At 44.5% G+C, this 21,229-nt stretch overlaps 1 protein-coding gene across 3 annotated transcripts in view; it reads right to left on the minus strand.

The window, feature by feature from the left end:
* FAM169A (family with sequence similarity 169 member A) overlaps positions 1-19,625 on the minus strand; it is a 119,255-nt gene extending 99,630 nt beyond the window's left edge. For 2 of the 3 annotated variants that reach the window (XM_081520646.1, XM_081520639.1), the window contains exon 1: positions 18,975-19,613. The gene's annotated coding sequence lies outside the window, so the exon portion shown is untranslated. Of the gene's footprint in view, positions 1-18,974 lie in introns of all 3 variants that reach the window. The other variant, XM_081520634.1, reaches the window with a different exon arrangement.
* Between the last annotated feature and the right edge of the window lie 1,604 nt (positions 19,626-21,229).

The following is a 21,229-nucleotide window of genomic DNA, read 5'->3' on the forward strand; positions in this document are numbered from 1 at the left end:
TTCATCTTGCATATTTTTCAAATTTCCAAATATTCATTGTTATTTAGTTTTTCACAATACGCTATCCTTGTTTTATGGATGTAGAATCTTCTATTATTTTCCCAAGGACATTATTTATTGGTTGGTTTTCTTTTGTTCTTGTTCACTTCCATCAGGTTCCTTTTTTCTGTTTATCTTATTCTACCTTCTCACGTTGGGTTTGTTTTAAATCAAATGTTTCTACTGATAGTATGCAATATGCAAGATCCAGACAAATGTCATTTAAATATCTGTATGAATTGTGACCTGACAAATAGGAAAAAAAATGATCAAATTCAAAGAGGATTAATAGGAATAAGATATATGTAGGAAGAATCATATGCAATGTCATTAAAATAATCTTTAAGTCATGTAGAAAGGCATTATAATAGCTTTCAAAAACTAAAGAAACACACATCTAAACAAGGAACAAATAATGGACTATAACTTATGGGGAGGGCAGGGTAGAGTAGCCGATTCAAATCAGATAGAAGAATAGGTAATGTGGGATTTGAATCTAGGGGATATGCTAGCCCAAAGATGATTCCTTTTAAGGTACACAACTCTATTAAGTGTCTCATAATGTCTCATTTGTTGTTTAGTCACTAAATTGTGTCCAATTCTTTGTGTGTGTGTTCCAATCCTTTTGCGACCCTATGGACTATAGCCTATTGGACTCCTCTGTCCATAGGAGTTCCCAGGAAGGAATACTAGAGTGGGTTCCCAGTTCCTTCTCCAGAATGTTCTATTAGCAAAGCATAAAAAATCAAATCCTAAGTCCCAGTTGAAGAAAAATCTCTGTTTGATGTACAACCACAATTAGATAAATTTAAATAAGAACCCAGATTTGCTTAGATGATACAATTGTTTTATAGATATCATTTGACTAAAGGAAGATAAGAATTAGTATTATGTAAAAAAGAAAGCCAATCACATCCATAATATTAGTACTTTTGTGTTAAGATTAATAATATATTAGCAATTTCTATTGTTGTGTAAGAAATTTCTATAGACACAGTGGGTTTAAACAACACGCCTTTATTATCTCACAGTTTCTGAGGGTCAGGGGTCCTGGTTGGTCTTCAGTGCAGGCTCTCACCAGGCTTGCATCAAGGTGCTGGCTGATGGCATTTTCATCTGGAGGATCGACTAAGGGAAAATCCACTTCCAAATGCACTAAGGCTGCTGAAGGCATTTCCTTGCTGCTATGTGACTGATGACCCTGAATTTTGCTGGCTATTAACTGGAGGGCTCCATCAGAGTCTAGAGGTATCCATGTTCCCAAATGAGTCTGCAGTGCTACATGGGCTTTTTTCTGAGTCCATTTGGGCTGCTATAACAAGGTATTATAAACTGAGAGGCTGAGCATTTCAGTTTAGTTCAGTCGCTCAGTTGTGTCCAACTCTGCGACCCCATGGACTGCAGCATGCCCGGCTTCCCTGTCCATCACCAACTCCTGGAGATTACTCAAACTCATGTCCATTGAGTCGGCGATGCCATCCAACTATCTGATCTTCTGTCGTTCCCTTCTCCTCCCGCCTTCAATCTTTCCCAGCATCAGGGTCTTTTCTAATGAGTCCGTTCTTTGCATCAGGTAGCCAAAGTATTGGAGTTTCAGCTTCAGCATCAGTCCTTCCAATGAATATTAGGAGTGATTTCCTTAAGGATGGACTGGTTGGATCTCTTTGCAGTCCAAGGGACTCTCAAGAGTCTTCTCCAACACCATAGTTCAAAAGCATCAATTCTTCAGCACTCACCTTTCTTTATAGTCCAACTCTCACATCCATACATGACTACTGGAAAAACTATAGCTTTGACTAGAGGGACTTTTGTTGGCAGAGTAATGTCTCTGCTTTTTAATACGCTATCTAGGTTGGTCATAGCTTTTCTTCCAAGGAGCAAGTGTCTTTTAATTTCATGGCTGCAGTCACCATCTGCAGTGATTTTGGAGCCCCTCAAAATAGTCTTTCACTGTTTCAATTGTTTCCCCATGCCAAGAAGTGATGGGACCGATGCCATGATCTTGGTTTTCTGAGTGCTGAGTTTTAAGCCAACTTTTTCACTGTCCTCTTTCACTTTCATCAAGAGGCTCTTTAGTTTCTCTTCACTTTCTGCCATAAGGGTGGTGTCATCTGCATATCTGAGGTTACTGATATTTCTCCCGGCAATCTTGATTCCAGCTTGTGCTTCATCCAGCCCAGCATTTCGCATGATGTATTGTGCATAGAAGTTAAATAAGCAGGGTGACATACAACCTTGACACACTCCTTTCCCGATTTGGAACCAGTCTGTTGTTCCATGTCCAGTTCTAACTGTTGATTCTTGACCTGCATACAGATTTCTCAGGAGGCAGGTAAGGTGGCCTGGTATTTCCATCTCTTGAAGAATTTTCAACAGATTATTGTGATCCACACAGTCACAGGCTTTGGTGTAGTCAATAAAGCAGAAGTAGATGTTTTTCTGGAACTCTCTTGCTTTTTCGATGATCCAGCAGATGTTGGCAATTTGATCTCTGGTTCCTCTGCCTTTTCTAAATCCAGCTTGAACATCTGGGAGCACAACGTACTATTGAAGTCTGGCTTGGAGAATTTTGAGCATTACTTTGCTAGCGTGTGAGATGAGGGCAACTGTGCGTTAGTTTGAACATTCTTTGGCACTGCCTTTCCTTGGGGTTGGAATGAAAACTGACCTTTTCCAGTTCTGTGGCCACTGCTGAGTTTTCCATATTTGCTGGCAGACTGAGTGCAGCACTTTCACAGTATCATCTTTTAGGATACGAAATAGCTCAACTGGAATTCTATTACCTCCGCTAGCTCTGTTCATAGTGATGCTTCCTAAGGCCCACTTGACTTCGCATTCCAGGATATCTCACTCTAGGTGAGTGATCACACCATCATGGTTATCTGGGACAGGAAGATCTTTTTTGTATAGTTCTTCTGTGTATTCTTGCCACCTCTTCTTAATATCTTCTGCTTCTGTAAGGTCCATACCGTTTCTGTCCTTTATTGTGTCCATCTTTGCATGAAATGTTCCCTTGGTATCTCTAATTATCTTGAAGAGATCTCTAGTCTTTCCCATTCTGTTGTTTTCTTCTATTTCTTTGTGTTGATTACTGAGGAAGGCTTTCTTATCTCTCCTTGCTATTCTTTGGAACTCTGCATTCAGATGTGTACATCTTTCCTTTTCTCCTTTGCTTTTTGCTTCTCTTCTTTTCTCAACTATTTGCAGGGCCTCCTCAGACAACCATTTTGCCTTTTTGCATTTCTTTTTCTTGGGGATGGTCTTGATCGCTGCCTCCTGTACAATGTCACCATCTTCTGTCCATAGTTCTTCAGGCACTCTGTCTATCAGATCTAATCCCTTGAATCTATTTGTCACTTCCACTGTATAATCATAAGGGATTTGATTTAGATCACACCTGAATGGTCTAGTAATTTTCCCTACTTTTTTCAATTTCAGTCTGAATTTGGCAATAAGGAGTTCATGATCTGAGCCACAGTCAGCTCCCAGTCTTGTTTTTGCTGACTGTATAGAACTTCTCCAACTTTGGCTGAAAAGAATATAATAATCTGATTTTCGGTATCGATCATCTGGTGATGTCCATGTGTAGAGTCTTGTGTTGTTGGAAGAGGGTGTTTTCTATGACCAGTGCATTCTCTTGGCAAAAACTGTTAGCCTTTGCCCTGCTTCATTTTGTACTCCAAGGCCAAATTTTCCTGTTACTCCAGGTATTTCTTGACTTCCTACTTTTGCATTCTAGTCCCCTATGATGAAAAGAACATCTTTTTTTTGGTATTAGTTCTAAAAGGTCTTGTAGGTCTTCATAGAACCATTCAAGTTCAGCTTCTTCAGCATTACTGGTTGAGGCATAGACTTGGATTACCGTGATAGATATTGAATGGTTTGCCTTGGAAACGAACAGAGATCATTCTGTCATTTTTGAGATTGCATCCAGACTGCAGATGTTGACCATGATGGCTATTCCATTTCTTCTAAGGGATTCTTGCCCACAGCTGTAGATACAATGGTCATTTGAGTTAAATTCGCCTATTCCAGTCCATTTTAGTTCACTAATTCCTAAAATGTCAATGTTCACTCTTGCCATCTCCTGTTTGATCACTTCCAATTTACCTTGATTCATGGACCTAACATTCCAGGTTCCTATGCAATATCATTCTTTACAGCATGGGACTTTACTTCCATCACCAGTCACATCCACAACTGGGTGTTGTGTTTTCGTTGGCTCTGTTTCTTCATTTATTTTGGAGTTATCTCTCCTCTGATCTCCAGTAGCATACTGGGCACCTACCGACCTGGGGAGTTCATCTTTCAGTGTCCTATCTTTTTGCCTTTTCATACTGTTCATGGAGTTCTCAAGGCAAGAATACTGAAGTGGTTTGCCATTCCCTTCTCCAGTGGACTACGTTTTGTTGGAACTCTCCACCATTACCCATCCGTCTTGGGTGGCCCTACATGGCATGATTCATAGTTTCATTGAGTTAGACAAGGCTGTGGTCCATGTGATCTGTTTGGTTAGTTTTCTGTGATTGTGGTTTTCATTCTGTCTGCCCTCTGATGGAGAAGGGTAAGAGGCTTACGGAAGCTTCCTGATGGGAGAGACCGACTGAGGGGGAAACTGGGTCTTGTTCTCATGGGTGGGGCCGTGCTCCTAAATCTTTAATCCAATTTTCGTTGATGGGTGGGGCTGTGTCCCCCCCTGCTGTTTGACCTGAGGCCAAACTATGGAAGGGGTAATGAAGATATTGTCAACCTCCTTCAGAAGGTCCCGTGCATGCACTGCCACACTCAGTGTCCCCGACCCTGCAATAGGCCACCGCTGACCCATGCCTCCGCCGGAGACTCCTGGACACTCACGGGCAAGTCTGGGTCAGTCTCTTGTGGGGTCACTGCTCCTTTCTCCTGGGTCCTGCTGTGCACGAGGTTTTGTCTGTGCCCTCCAAGAGTCTGTTTCCCAGTCCTATGTAAGGTCTGGTGGCTCTATGGCAGGTTTAATGGCGACCTCCTCCAAGAAGGCTTATGCCATACCCAGGTCTGCTGTACCCAGAGCCCCTATCCCTGTGGCAGGCCACTGCTGACCCGTACCTCCGCAGGAGACACTGAAAGGCAGGTCTGGCTCAGTTTTCGTGGGGTCTCCTGGTGCACACAAGGCTTTGTTTGAGCTCTCCGAGCGTCTCTGACGGGAATGGGGTTTGATTCTAAACGTGATTTCGCCCCTCCTACCGTCTTGCTGGGGCTTCTCCTTTGCTCTTGGACTTGGGGTATCTTTTTTTGGTGGGATCCAACATTCTGCTGTCAATGGTTGTTTGGCAGCGAGTTGTAATTTTGGAGTTCTCACAAGTGAAGATGAGCTCATGTCCTTCTACTCCACCATCTTGCAAGGGAATGTGGCTTATAAACAACAGCAATTTCTTTCTCCCAGTTCTGGAGGCTGGAAGTCAGATAGTAGCATAGCCAGATTCCAGTGAGAGCCCTCTTTTGGCTTGCAGACTGTCAGTTTGTAGTTGTGTCCTCATATGGCAGAAAAAGGGCACCAGAGCTCTCTGGGGCCTTTTCTATAAGGGTATTAATACCATTCATGAAGGCATCATCATTATGACCTAACTACCTCCAAAGGCCCCACCTCCTAATACCATCCCTTCGGGGTTAGGATTTCCACATATGAATTTTGAAAGTGAAAGTCGCTCAGTCATGTCTGACTCTTTGCAACCCCATGGTCTGAAGCCTGTCAGGCTCCTCTGTCCATGAAATTCTCCAGGCAAGAATACTGGAGTGGGCTGGCATTCCCTTCTCCAGGTTGGGATCTTCCCAACCCAGGGATGGAACCCAGGTCTCCTACATTGCAGGCGGATTCTTTACCAGCTGAGCTGGAGGAATGCAAATAATCAGCCCGCAGCAGTCTTCTCCAATGCTGCTGCTTACTTCAAAAACCCAAGGAGAATCTTTCACCTCAGTTTGCTGAAACAGAGTCATTTACAACACAACATAATCGTGCTTGTGACATCTCATCATCTTTTCCACATAACACAACGTAGACAAGGAACTGACTTCACATCACCTTTGCCATATTCTATTGGTTAGAAGCAAGTCACAGTTCCTGCCCTCACTCAAGAAGAGGTATCCACACAAAAGTATGGATACTGGGAGATGGAAATCATTGGGGCTCACCTTAGGGTCTGTCTGTCACATGGAACAATCTGTATGTGCCTGGTATTTAAAGTATTTGTAATGATAAGAAAATTTGGCAAATTAGAGCATCTAACAGGTTAACTTTGCAATTCCAATTTAAAATGAACAAGGAGGAACTTCCATGATGGTCCATCATGGACCAGTGGACAAGTGCCTCCTCTTGCCGACCCGGGGGAGGCGTGCCCCCAGGGTCTCCTGTGGCAGCAAGAGTCAAGAGTGCCAACTCCTGCATTTCAGGCTGGCAACTCTGCCGCTCAGGCTCCTGGGCTGAAATAGGGAAAAGTTTCTCTTTCAGGACCACAACTGGTGGGCTGAAAGGTGAACAAAAGTTCCTTTCACATTATACTCTTCCTGAAAATTATACTTCCAGGAGAATTTATTTACATACTCTCATCTAAGGCAAGGTTGTCAGAAACTCAGAGAAAACTGCCTTAGGAAATCACATCTAATTTCCATCTAAAATAAGACACAAATGGTCTATCTGTGAAAGAGAAAGAAACTCACAAATCCAGAAACTAATGGATTCCTGTGGTGATTTGGTTGTGGGTGTTGCCAGATTGAAGTAGAAATTAAGAAATAAAAATCACTATGTATAATTTAAGAAAAATAATAGGATATTGTATGCAGTAGAGAGAAATACAGACATAATTCTGCAATATCTTTAAATGGTATATATTCCATGAAAATATTGAATCACTCTGTTGTATCCCAAAGCATACAGAGTAATGTATCTCAACTGAAAAAGAAGGAGTGGATGGATGGCTATAAACACATGAAATAACCAAGAATGAAGGTTCACAAAATAAGAATGGGAAAAGTTTAGGAATAGAAACTCCCATCAAGAAATTAATTTGGATGGGATTACTAAAAACCTCCATTGGCTCATCCACCAGAAAGCACAGTATGGAGGATCTTTAGAAAGTGAAGCATGGAAGTGCCTGAGGAAATAGCAGTCACATGCCTGGGCACGCAGTCAGGGAGGAGAAACACTTTCCAAGACAAGGGGACCCAAGCCATCCCTGCCGGACCGGTCTCCAAAGGAAGGACACTGCTGCAACCTAAGCGGACAAGGACACAGAAATGAATCAAGACAACGGGTTCTATATACATAACGGTATATGAATCAGCCATAAGGAAGAATGAAACAGTACCATTTGCAGGCACAGGTAAGAAGGTAGAGATGATCATAGCAAGTGAAGTGAGACAGAGAGGGAGCGACAAATAGAATATGATGTCTCTTGTAGGTGGAATCTAAAAATGGACACGTAGGAGCTCTTTGAGCCAAGATAAACAGTTTGCAGACTTAGAAAAAAATTCATCTCTCTTACTGTTAGCCAAGAAGAAAGGTGTTGGGCACACAGAAATAAGCCACTTGTCTAACATGTGCACAACTACTATTTAGAAAATAAGTCCCAAGGACCTACTGGGATCACTAGGAGTGATCCTCCACTTTCTGTCATAATCTACACAGGACCAGTCCCTGGAATACAGCAACGTGTGAGTGAATCAAGTGACTATGAAAAAAACAAGCAAAAAACAAAACCCACCTGCTGACTTGTAATTCACCTATATTCCCCTCATCCCATGGTTATCTTGGCTGGAATCATATCTCTGGAGACTGGGCAGGTTTGAGTCCCAGGCTGGATTGTTTTGGGGCTCAGGGTCCTGGGAGGATGTGGCAGGCAGGCAGTGTGACCCCACGACATTCCTGGAGTGTCTCTTGCCCTCTGCAGGTACAGGTGAAGTAAATGAGGAGGTTTGAATAGACCCTCATATATGTGTCCAATAGATGATCCAAAACGACCTACTAGGTAGAAGTTTACTGAACACACTCGAATCACCTAGATGGGAACAAGAACTTGAAAGACAATAGATAAATGTTCATCCATGAATGTATCAAGTTCCTGTACTACTGAAACACACATAAAATCAAAAATCAATTCTATTCCAATATAAAATCACACTGAAATGACAGGGTGGGGGTGGGGGGAAATGTGTGTGGGGTGAGTAATGCTGCCGCCTTGTGGCCATTTTCTGGAGCAACAGCTTGAAAAGCTGTGCGTATTCTCAGGGCCAAAGGGTCTGAAGTCAAAAACAGCTGATCTCAACAAACGTTCTAGGGGTGGTCATCAGAAAAGAATTTAAAACAGGGCCGAGTTACAGGAAGCTGCATCGAGAGGTAACATGAACTAGCCCTTGAAAAGAAAGCACATGAAAATAGGCCAATTTCGCTAAATATGAGAAATGCAAATCGAAACCACAGAAAGGAATCACCTCACAGCGCTCAGAATGGCCACTGTCAGAAACTTGACAGACACTGACTGATGGATAAGGCGTGGAGAAGAGGGACTATTCCTCCCCTGGTGCTGGCAGGAGACATCGGTAAGAGACACTATGAGGGATCGTAGGAGGCTTATTAAAACAAAGAAAACGAGAATGAGGTAAGAGTACTCTCTAACACCGTACACGAAATGAACTCCAAATCATAAATCTCTAAAGATCAGGAGGGATCCTAAGAAAGTCTCAAGGAAAACATAGGTAGAACGCGTCAGGACATAAACAACAAGGTCTTTTTGGGTTTGGATGACTTCCTTGCAAGGTCTTCTGGAATCCATCTCGTAGAGCAATGAAAAATAAACCAAAAGCAGGAAAACGCAACCTACTTCAACTTCAAAGAAGGTGTCCAAAAAAGGAAACCTTCAGGAATGAAGGCAACCCAGAATGCAAAGAAATATTTGCAAACCAAAATACCCACAAGCAAGTCATCTGCAAAACCAACAAAAAGCTCACAATGTGGTAATATTTCAATAAAGTGGATTCCATAAAAATATTGCATCCTTCTGTTGTTCAGCTCAGTTCAGACACTCAGTCGTGTCCGACTCTTTGTCACCTCATGGTTGGCAGCATGCCCAGCTTCTCTGTCCATCACCAACTCCCAGAGCTTGCTCAAACTCATGCCCATTGAGTTGATGATGCCATCCAACCATCTCATCCTCTGTCATCCCCTTCTCCTGCCTTCAGTCTTTCCCACATTAGGGTCTATACCAGTGAGTCAGCTCTTCACATCAGATGACCAAAAGACTGGAGCTTCAGCTTCAGCATCAGTCCTTCCAACTAGTATTCAGGGTTGATTTCCCCTAAGAATGACTGGTTTGATCTCCTTGCTGTCCAAAGGACTCTCAGGAGTCTTCTCCACCACCACAGTTCGAAGGCATCAATTCTTGGGTGCTCTGTCTTCTTTATGATTCAGCTCTCACAACTGTATATGCTGCTGCTGCTGCTAAGTCGCTTCAGTCGTGTCCGACTCTGTGCGACCCCACAGACGGCAGCCCACCGGGCTCCGACGTCCCTGGGATTCTGCAGGCAAGAATACTGGAGTGGGTTGCCATTTCCTTCTCCAGTGCATGAAAGGGAAAAGTGAAAGTGAAGTCGCTCAGTCGTGTCCGACTCTTAGCGACCCCATGGACTGTGGCCTACCAGGCTCCTCCATCCATGGGATTTTCCAGGCAAGAGTACTGGAGTGGGGTGCCATTGCCTTCTCCACAACTGTATATAACCACTGGCAAAACGATAGCCTTGACTATATGGACATTTTTTGGCAGAGGAATGTCTCTGCTTTTCAACACACTGTCTAGGCTTGTCATAACTTTCCTGCCAATAAGTAAACATCTTCTATTTCATGGCTGCAGTCACCATCTGCAGTGATTTTAGAGCACAAGAAGTGGAATCTGTCATTACTTCCACCTTTTCACCCTCTATTTGCCATGAATTACACCCCATGAATTACATGTATGGTTTTGCCATACATTGACATGAATCAGCCATGGGTTTACATGTGTTCCCCATCCTGAACCCCCTTCCCACCTCCCTCCCCATCCCATCCCTCTGGGTCATCAGGTATCTCTAATTTTCGTAAAGAAATCTCTAGTCTTTACCATTCTATTGTTTTCCTCGATTTCTTTGCATTGATCACTGAGGAAGACTTTCTTATCGATCCTTGCTTTTCTTTGGGACTCTGCATTCAGATGGGTATATGTTTCCTTTTCTCCTTTGCCTTTAGCTTCCCTTGTTTTCTCAGCTATTTGGAAGGCCTCCTCATACGACCATTTTGCATTTTCGCATTTATTTTTCTTGGGGATGGTCTTGATCACTACCTCCTATACAATGTCACAAACCTCCATCCATAGTTCTTCAGGCACTCTGTCTATCAGATCTAATCCCTATTTATCACCTCCACTGTGTAATCATAAGGAATTTGATTTAGGTCATAAATGAATGGTCTAGTGGTTTTCCCTACTTTCTTCAGTTTAAGTCTGAATTTGGCAATAAGGAATTTCAGTCTGAATTTGGCAATAAGGAGTGCATGATCTGAGCCACAATCAGCTCCCAGTCTTGTTTTTGCTGACTGTATAGAGCTTCTCCATCTTTGGCTACAAAGAATATAATTAATCTGATTTTGGTATTGACCATCTGGTGATGTCCATGTGTAGACTCTTCTCTTGTGTTGTTGGAAGAGGGTGTTTGCTATGACCAGTGTGGTTGTCTTGGCAAAAACTCTGTTAACCTTTTCCCTGCTTCATTTTGTACTCCAAGGCCTAACTTGCCTGTTACTCCAGGTATCTCTTGACTTCCTACTTTTGCATTCTAGTCCCCTATGATGAAAGCGGCATTGTTTTTTGGTGTTAGTTCTAGAAGGTCTTGTAGGTCATCATAGAACTGTTGAACTTCAGCTTCTTCGGCATTAGTGATTGGGGAATAGACTTGGGTTACTGTGATATTGAATGGTTTGCCTTGGAAACGAACAGAGATCATTCTGTCATTTTTGAGATTACATCCAAGTACTGCATTTCAGACTCTTCTGTTGACTATGAGAGCTACTCCATTTCTTCTAAGGGATTCTTGCTCACAGTAGTAGATATAATGGTCATCTGAGTTAAATTCACCCATTCCAGTCCATTATAGTACACTGATTCCTAAAATGTTGATGTTCACCTTTGCCGTCTCCTGTTTGACCACTTCCAATTTACCTTGATTCATGGACCTAACGTTCCAGGTTCCTACACAGTATTGCTCTTTACAGCATTGGACTTTACTTCTATCACCAGTCACATCCACAACTGGCCATTGTTTTCACCATGATCTTAGTTTTTTTAATAATTAGTTTTAAGCCTGTTCTTTAAGTCTCCTTCACCCTCATCAAGAGGCTCTTTAGTTGCTCTTTGCTTTCTGTCATTAGTGGGGTGTCATCCGCATATCTGAGGTTGTTGATGTTTCTCTCACCTATCTTGATTTCAGCTTGTAACTCATCCAGTCCGGCATTTCTCAAGATGTGCTCAGCATATAGATTAAACAAACAGGGTGACAGCAGACAGCCCTATTGTACTCCTTTCGAAATCTTGAACCAATCAGTTGTTCCATACAGGGTTCTAACTATCGCTTCTTGACCTGCATACAGGTTTCTCAGTACACAGGTAAGATGGTCTGCTATTCCCATCTCTTTAAGAGCTTTCCACAGCTTATTATGGTCTACACAGTCAAACGCTTTGGTGTAGTTGATGAACCAGAGGTAAATGATTTTCTCAGTTCCCTAGCTTTGTCTATAATCCAGTGAATGCTGACAATTTGATCTCTGGTTCCTCTTCCTTTTTTAAATCCAGCTTGGATTTCTGGAAGTTCTTGGTTCACATAATGCTGAAGCCTAGCATGGAAGATTTTAAGCATGACCATACTTGCATGGGAGAACAGTGCAACTGTCTGATGGTTAGCACATTCTTTAGTACTACCCTTCTTGGGAATTGGGATGAGGATTTGACCTTTTCCAGTCCTATGGCCACTGCTGGGTGTTCCAGATTTGCTGACATATTGAATATAACACCTTGATGGCATCCTTCTTTAGGGATTTGAATAGTTCTAGTGGAATTCCATTACATGCACTAGTTCTTTGTAGCATCGGACTTCACTTCCACCACCAGACACATGGACATCACCACATGGCCAATGCCAAAATCAAACTGATTGCATTCTTTGTAGCCGAAGATAAAGAAACTGTACACAGTCAGGAAAAACAAGACCTGCAGCTGACTGACTCATCATCAGCTTCTCATAGCAAAATTCAGGCTTAAACTAAAGAAAGCGGGGAAAACCACTAGGCCAGCCAGGTATGAGTACGACAAGGTTGTATATTGTCACCCTGCTTATTTAACTTCTATGCAGAGTACATCATGCAAAATGCCAGGTCAGATGACGCGCTAGCTGGAATCAAGATTGCCAGGAGAAATATCAATAACCTCAGATATGCAGATGACACCACCCTCATGGCAGAAAGCAAAGAGGAACTGACGAATCTCTTCAAGAAAATGAAAGAGGAGAGTGAAAAAGCTGCCTTAAAACTCAACATTCAAAAAACGAAGATCATGGCTTCTGGTCCCATCACTTCATGGAAAATAGATGGGGAAACAGTGGAAACAGTGAGAGACTTTATTTTGGGGGGCTCTAAAATCACTGCAGATGGTGACTGCAGCCATGAAATTAAAAGACGCTTGCTTCTTGGACGAAAAGCTATGACCAACCTAGACAGCATATTAAAAAGCAGAGACATTACTTTGCCGACAAAGGCCCATCTAGTCAAGGCTATGGTTTCTCCAGTAGTCATGTATGGATGTGAGAGTTGGACCATAAAGAGAGCTGAGTGCTGAAGAATTGATGTTTTTGAACTGTGTGTGGTGTTGGAGAAGACTCTTGAGTGTCCCTTGGACTTCAAGGAGATCAAACCAGTCAGTCCTAAAGGAAATCACTCCTGAATATTGGAAGGACTGATGCTGAAGCTGAAACTCCAATATTTTGGCCACCTGATGAAAAGAACTGACTCATTGGAAAAGACCCTGATGCTGGGAAAGACTGACGGCAGAAGGAGACAATAGAGGATGAGATGGTTGGATGGCATCACCGACTGGGTGTACGTGAATTTGAGGAACCTCCAGGAGTTGGTGATGGAAAGGGAAGCCTGGTGTGCTGCAGTCCAGGGGGTCGCAAAGAGTTGGACAAGACTGAGCAACTGAACTGAACTGAACTGAGGGTGGTCTGACTCCATGAGAACTCATTCCCAATGAACCAGTTCAGGGTAGAGTCCAACCACACCTCCTTTCTGTAAATGGGTACCCCAACCAAACTGGCTTGTCTTGTAAAGGAAAAGCCCAGATTGAGGAGAGAAAAACGTTCCTGCTGTGCATACCAGAGCAACTTACCCTCCAGAATCAAGCCGACAGGCTTTTAACACCGAAGGACACCCAAACAAATGGACTGGCTGAACTGGCTGTGGAATTGGGTAGGCTTACCTTACAGAATCTGACTCTAGAAGTTTGTCCATTGCTTGTCTCAGCTGCCAAGAGCTGCTTCAGGTAATCTTGAAGGAAAGAGCCTCAGGACAACAAATGGTCCCAGCAGCCTCTAGGGTCTTGCCCCAATATTCCCTGATCCGGGCCAGCTAGCCACAAGTAGCAAGGCTTCTGGAGGCGAAGCCAAATTTTTACCGAGTCCAAGCTCGCTCCGATCGCCGCACAACAGCCCAACAAATTCCTTGAGAGATGAGGTGTTGAGGCAAGGAAGAAACTTTAATGGGGAGCCAGCTGACTCCAGAGCCAGAAGGCAGGCTAGTGCCCCAAAATAACCATCTTGTCAGGGCCTGGTTGCCATGTCCTTTCATGGATCAGAGACGGCGGGGAGGGGAGGTAATAAAGAAAAGAGACTATTCGGTCCTTGCAAATGTCCCTTAGAATGGCAAGCTCAGGGAAATGTATTAGTTTCACGTCCCATAGTCCTTCACAGGAGGGTAGCTCAGGTTGCATGCCATTTTTTATGTTTACAGTAACAAAAAGAGTTAAAGTCACAGAAGCAGATCCAGTGGCCAAGGCAGAGGAAGATCATGGTATATGAGGTACCTTCCAGGCAAAATAAAAGTAGACACACAAGGCAACAAATTTACAACCCAAAAAGAGACTCTGAGAATTCAAAGTCAAACAAAGCATTCCGGAGAAATGTAAGTGATTGCCCGGGGATGAATTCGGATGTCTGTGCCTACATACACAATAAATTTGTATTGTAACAGATAATCTACAGAGATTATTCCCTTTCTTCCTTTCTACCTTCCATATATAGACAGCATTTTGTATCTCTAAAGACGGAAATCTGTATCTCTAAGAGATAATCCACAAAAATTATCTCCTAACTTCCTTCTTTATGTACATATAAAAGTGTATCTGAGATAATTCACAAGGACCCGATGCTTGGCGCTCTTCTCGACCTTCTACGGTAAAAAGTCCAAAAATGCAACAGAGATAAACCAGGGATATGTTATACCTGAATCGGGCGGCTGTACATTGAGGACAAGCACAACACTGCAAAGCGACTACACTCCGACATAGCATCGGCATGATGATAAAGAAAAAGAAAGAACAGCAATGCCTGCTTTACTCCCTCCCATCTCCCTGACTTGGGGCGTGATCCATCCTAGAGCCTGTGCAGACTTGGGTCTCCAGGCCAGACTGCTGTGTTTTTGAGACAGCCTGGCAGGCTGTTCATTGAGCCTTTTTTAAGCCTATACCATCCGCTGTGCTCTGGTTGCGACCAGAGACCCGAGTGGGATCAAGTCCTTGAAGACCTTGGGGGCAATAGTCACCTAACCTCTGTGTCTCCTGGTGCTGCAGTTTCCAGCCTCCTTCCTGAGAGTGCAGACTCCTAGCACTGAAGCATGGTCAGCAAGGTGCTTTGGCTCCCGTTGCGATTAGTCTGGAAGCCGTGTGTGTGTGTGTGATATTTTAGGGGGAATAAGTAGTGAGACACAAGTCCTTAAATGTTCGCTCAGGTCCATTCCACTCTGTTTCACAACCCTGGAAGCTGACAGTCCCTAATGCTCTGTTTGCCCCAGGAACCAGAGGTGGTCATCAAAACGTGCTGCCACCTTGTGGACATTGTCTGTAACTACAACTTGGCCAAACGCGTTTACTGGCACCTCCAATTCACAAGGGGGCGGGGTGTGCCCCAATGACAGCTTGCCTCAAGAAAGATCCTGGGCTAAATATTGGAGAAATAAATTACAAACACACCCAACTTGCAAGATGCCAATCGAAACGTAAATTTTCCACACATGCCTAAAAGAAAAAAGAAAAATACCCTAATCACCACAAGATGCTCAGCATCCCTAATTATTGCAGGAGGAATGCTAATCAAAACGACAACAAGAAATCAGATCCCAGCAGTCAGAATGGCCATTCTCACAAGTCTACAAACGATATATGTGGGAGAGAGCGGGGAGGAATGGGGAACCCCCCACATGGTCAGCGGAAGGAACACAGGCAACAGACACTAGAACTGACAGCCTCTGCACAGCAGGAAAAAAAAAATCTAGAGAGCTAACCCTAGGATCTGACATTCCCAACATCTCAGTCTATATCCTGAGAAAATCATTATTCAAAAAGTCACATGCACCCCAACATTCACTTCAGCACTAGTTACAAGAGCCAAGACATAGACCACGCAAACTGTCCACTGATAGATTAAAGATTAGGAAAGGCCTGGCACTTATAGACAATGGACTGTTATTCAGCAATGAAAAACTGGCACTGAAATTATGAAATTAATCCACTTGTAGCCATAGAAATGGATGCTGGAGGATCACATACTAAGTGAAATCACCCAGAGAGAGGAAGACAAAATTTAGGCAAAATTTAAAAAGAGACACAAAGGGACTAAATTACAACACAAAAATTGACTCTGAGAATTCAAACACAAGAATTTTAAAAAAAAGGAGAGGCCAAGGAATTAATTAGGAGGTTGGGAATAACACATACACAGAAATTTGTGTCTCTACTAGATACTCCACAGGACTTGATGATCAGCATAGGGAACTATGCTGACCTTCTGCAAAAACCTCTATGGCAAAAGAATACAAACAGAACAGATCCGCTGTATGTATATGTCATAAATGAATCAGGCAGCTGTACACTGACGACAAGCAGAAAATCGCAAAATTAATATACTCCGACATAGCATAGGCACGAAATGAAAGAAAATAAAAGCATTGCCTTGTTTATTCCCTCCAACCTTCCTGACTTGCACTGCTATGCCATCCCTGGAGCCTGAGCAGGCTTGGGTCCCATCGCTGGCTTGGGGTGGAGTCGAGACAGCTGAGCAATGAACGCTTAATTGAGATCCCTCTTAAACCTCTTCTGTCTAGTTTCCCTGATTGAGACCAGAGTCCTAGTGCTCCCAAAGGATAGGGACTCGACCCTCTATCTTCCAGGACCTTGGAAATGTTACCTAGCCCCCAAGACCTCTGGTGCAAGGAATTAGCATTCCTTCCTGAGAGTGCAGCCTCCTAAGCCTCTCAGCAGGGTGCTGTGGCCCCGGCTGGAATGAGTCTAGAGGGGAGAGGTGAAGCTTTAGGGGTAAGAAGTGAGACACAACCCCCTAGGTTGTTGCTCAGGCACCTTCCACTCCAGTTCACAGCCCAGGAAGCCAAGTTGCCTTGAGGCTCTGGTTGCCCAAGGAATCAGAGGTGTCCAGGGGAAAGTGCTGCCACCTTGTGGACACTTTCTGTAACTACAACCGCACCTCCGGCGCTTACTGGCACCTCTGTTTCTCAAGCTTTGGGGTCTGATAACGACAGCTGTCCTCAGGACATGTCCTGGGGCAGGAATTGCAGAAATAAATTCCAAACGCAACCGGCTTTCAGGAAGCCAACTGCCACAGGTAAACTTTGCTCACACCGTTCACGGAAAAATACAAAGACCCAAACCTCCACCACGGGACAGGAAGCTCAGCATCCCTAATTACTGCGGGAATATCAATCAAAATGAAAATAAGAAATCAAGTCCCATCAGTCCCATCAGAGCATTCTCATGAGGTTACAAACACTAAAGGCAGGAGAGCCCGAGGAACGGGAACGCCCCTACACAGTAGGTGGAAGGCTCACTGACAACATCCTGTATAGTGGAGAGTCTCTGAATGCCTGAAAATACACTATCAGAGAGGCTAGGATCCGACGTTCCTAGGTCCCGAGAAATCCATCATTCAAAAAGGCACAGGCACCCCAGCTAGCACTGCAGCACTACTCACAAACTCTTCACCGACAGATTAAACTTAGACAAGATGGGCTACATATATACGATGGACTATTAGCCATAAAAACCAAAACTGAAGTAAGGAAATTATGCCACTGGTAGCCACAGGGATAGATCTAGAAGGATCATACCCTAAAGGACTTCAGCCAGACAAAAGAAGGCAATAAAACACAAGATGTCCCTTCTAGGCAAATAAAAAAAGTGAAACAAAACAAAGAATTTACAACCCGAAGACAGACTGAGAATTCAAATTCAAACCAAGAGTTCAAGAAAAAAGTGAAGGGCCTGGGATGAGTTAGGAGGTTGGGACTAATATAGACACAGAAATCTGTATCTGTAATAATAATCCACTAGGGTTATCAGCTTCCTTCCTTCCTTCCTCCCTTCCACATACACACAGAAATCTTTCTCTCTCACCTATACACAGAAATGTGCATCTCTAAGAGATACTCCACATAGATTATTTTCTTCCTTCCTTCCTCATATACACAGAAAACTGTATGTGAGATAGATAACCACAAGGACCAGATGCACGTTGCTTGACCTTCTGTAATAAACTCTGTGGCAAAAGAACCAAAAAAAAAAAAAAAAAAAGGCTAGATAAACTCCATGGATATGTGATACCTGAATCAGCCAGCTCTACACTGACAACAAGCACAGGGCGACAGATTGACTATATTCCTCCACAGCATCGGCATGAAATCAAAGGAAAGGGGAGAAAATCAATGCCAGATTTATTCCTTCCAATCTTCCTCCTTTGTGCTTCTACGGCATCCCAGGAGCCTGAGTAGGCTGGAGCCCCAAGGCTGGACTGGGGTGGGGTCCAGACAGCCTAGCAGGGTGCCCTTCATTGAGCCCCTTTTTAGTTATTATTATTATTTCTGAGCCCCTTTGAAAATCACGACTGTTTGCTTGTCTCGGGTGGGACCAGAGTTCTGAGTGGGATCAAAGCCTAGAGGATGGTGGAGGCAATAGTCACCTAGCCTGCACATCTCCTGGTGCTGTGGTTGCCAGCTCAAGCCTCTTTCCTGGGAGTGCAGCCTCCTAGCACCCACGGACCCTCAAAGACTGCAGCCTCCTAGCACCCACGGTGGAGAAGGCAATGGCACCCCGCTCCAGTACTCTTGCCTGGTAAACCCCATGGACGGAGGAGCCTGGTAGGCTGCAGCCCATGGGGTCGCGAAGAGTCGGACACGACGGAGCGACTTCACTTTCACTTTTCACTTTCATGCACTGGAGGAGGAAATGGCAATCCACTCCAGTATTCTTGCCTGGAGAATCCCAGGGACGGAGGAGCCTGGTGGGCTGCCGTCTATGGGGTCGCACAGAGTCGGACACGACTGACGCGACTTAGCAGCAGCAGCAGCGGCAGCACCCATGGACCCCCCGCTCGGTGCTGTGGCCCCTGTTGGGATTAGTCTGGGGGTCGGGTGTGTGAAGCTTTAGGGGTAAGAAGCAGTGAGACACAAGGCTGCAGGTATTTTGCCCGACACATTCCACTCCAATTTACAGCCCAGGAAGCCCACTTTCATGAGGCTCTGGTTGTCTGAGGAACCAGGGGCAGGCAGGGGGAAGTGCTGCCGCCGCCTTGTGGAGACTTCCTGTAATGACAGCCGCACCCCCTGTGCTTACCGGCACTTGACTTCAGAAGTCCTTGTCGTTCAGTCGCTCAATCGCGGCGGACTCTCGGCGACTCCGCGGACTCTTTGCGACCCCACGGACTCCAGCACGCCAGGCTTCCCTGTCCTTCACCATCTCCCGGAGTTTGCTCAGACTCCTGTCCATTGAGTCAGTGTTACCACCGAACAGTCTCTGCTTTGTCGTCCCCTTCTCCTCCTGCCCTCAATCTTTCCCAGCCTCAGGGTCTTTTCTGATGAGTCAGCTCTTCACACCAGGTGGCCAAAGTATTGGAGCTTCAGCTTCAGCATCAGTCCTTCCCATGAATATTCAGGACTACTGTCCTTTAGGATGGACTGGTTTTGTTGTAGGAAGGAGGGGGGCCCTCCAGGGCCCCAAGAACAGGCTCGTGTCTAACACCCGGAAAAGAATTGTCCGGGGAGACACGTGCTGACAGAGCAAGAGACTTCATTGGAAGAAGGCGCCGGGGCGGAGAGCTCCAGGGTAAGGGAACCCTGGAGAACTGCTCTGCCACGTGGCTCGCAGTCTCGGGTTTTATGGAGACGGGGTTAGTTTCCGGGTGGTCTTTGGCCAATCATTCCGACTCAGAGTCCTTCCTGGTGGTGCACGCATCGCTCAGCCAAGATGGATGCCAGAGAGAAGGATTCTGGGAGGTGGATGGAGACACTGTGTCCCCTTTTGACCTTTTCCGAACTCTTCTGGTGGGTGGTGGCTTATTAGTTCCGTATTCCTTACCAGGACCTCCTGTCGTAAAACAACTCATGCAAATGCTTACTAGAGAGCCCGGCCAGGGTGGGCAGTGTCAATCAGTGTGTTTCCCCTAACAGTTTGGTCTCCTTGCAGTCCAAGGGACTCTCAAGAGTCTTCAACACCACAGTTCAAAAACATCAAAACATGTTCCCGAAGAATGTTTTGAACATTTTGAACATTCTTCGGGACTCAGCCTTCTTTATGGTTCAACTCTCACATCCATACATGACTACTGGAAAAACCATAGCTTTGACTAGACGGGCCTTTGCCAGTAAAGTAATGTCTCTGCTTTTTAATACACTGTCTAGGTTGGTCATAGCTTTTCTTCCAAGGAGCAAGTGTCTTTTAATTTCATGGCTGCAGTCACCATCTACAGTGATTTTGGAGCCCAAGAAAATAAAATCTGTCACTGTTTCCAATGTTTCTCCATCTATTTGCCATGAAGTGATGGGACCGGATGCCATGATCTTCGTTTTTTGAATGTTGAGTTTTAAGCCAACATTCAAATGTCCTGGGGGGTTGTTAATGAGAGCTACCCTCAGGCCATTTACTGGTGTGGGCTTTGCAGAAATTCCAAGCACAATGGACTTTCAGGAAGCCAACAGCAAAGGGAAAGTTTCCGTACACCCTTTAAGGTATAAACAAAACAATACAAAACCCAAATCTCCACCACAGTCCAAGATGCTCTGCATCCCAAATTACTGCTGGAATGCCAATCAAAAATGACAACCAGAAGTCAAACCCCACCCTTCAGGTTGGGCATCCTCACGAATCTACAAACAACTAATGTGGAAGAGAGCCTTGAGTAAAAAGAACCCCAGACACAGTTGGTGGGAAGGTTAATGAAGGGTAATTGACAGTCTCTGAATGCCTGAAAAGAAACTATCGAGAGAGGCTAAGCCTAGGATCTAACATTCCCCCATCTGGTCTTAGATCCCGAGAAATCCATCCTTCAAGACACACGCACCCCAACCAACACTGCAGCATCATCTACAGGAGGCAACACCAACAAACAGCAAAACCTCACCGACAGATTAAAGCTTCAACAAGATGTGCTCCATATGTATAATGTAATGTCACTTGGTCATATCAAAACAATGCTAGTGAGGAAATTGTGCCCCTGGGAGCTGATCGGGCCTCCATGGGGGCTCATGGTAGAAATGGTTCATGATGTTGACCCCACAAACAAAGAATAAAATCACAGTGACTCTTGACACTGACCAAACTGCCCAAATGACATTGTTTTTCCCAGGGCGCTTAACTTCTCAAGGCTATGAGACCATAGGATTCCAGACCTCCAGCTACATGACCACAGGACTCAACTACAGGCTAAAAATTAACTATCCCTTCAAAGAATTTTCATTGGTGGAGTATAAGAAAGACCCCGTCAGAAAGGGAGGACACTGGTTCGCCTAAAGGGCCAGTCACACTCTCATTTCCCTCTAATAAATTTCCTTTTCTTGCCTGAATGCCCTGCTCGCTCATTCTCTTTTCTCTGC

Source organism: Giraffa tippelskirchi, chromosome 8 (assembly GCF_054371585.1).
Source record: "Giraffa tippelskirchi isolate mGirTip1 chromosome 8, T2T-mGirTip1v1.2.pri, whole genome shotgun sequence".
Taxonomy (NCBI): domain Eukaryota; kingdom Metazoa; phylum Chordata; class Mammalia; order Artiodactyla; family Giraffidae; genus Giraffa; species Giraffa tippelskirchi.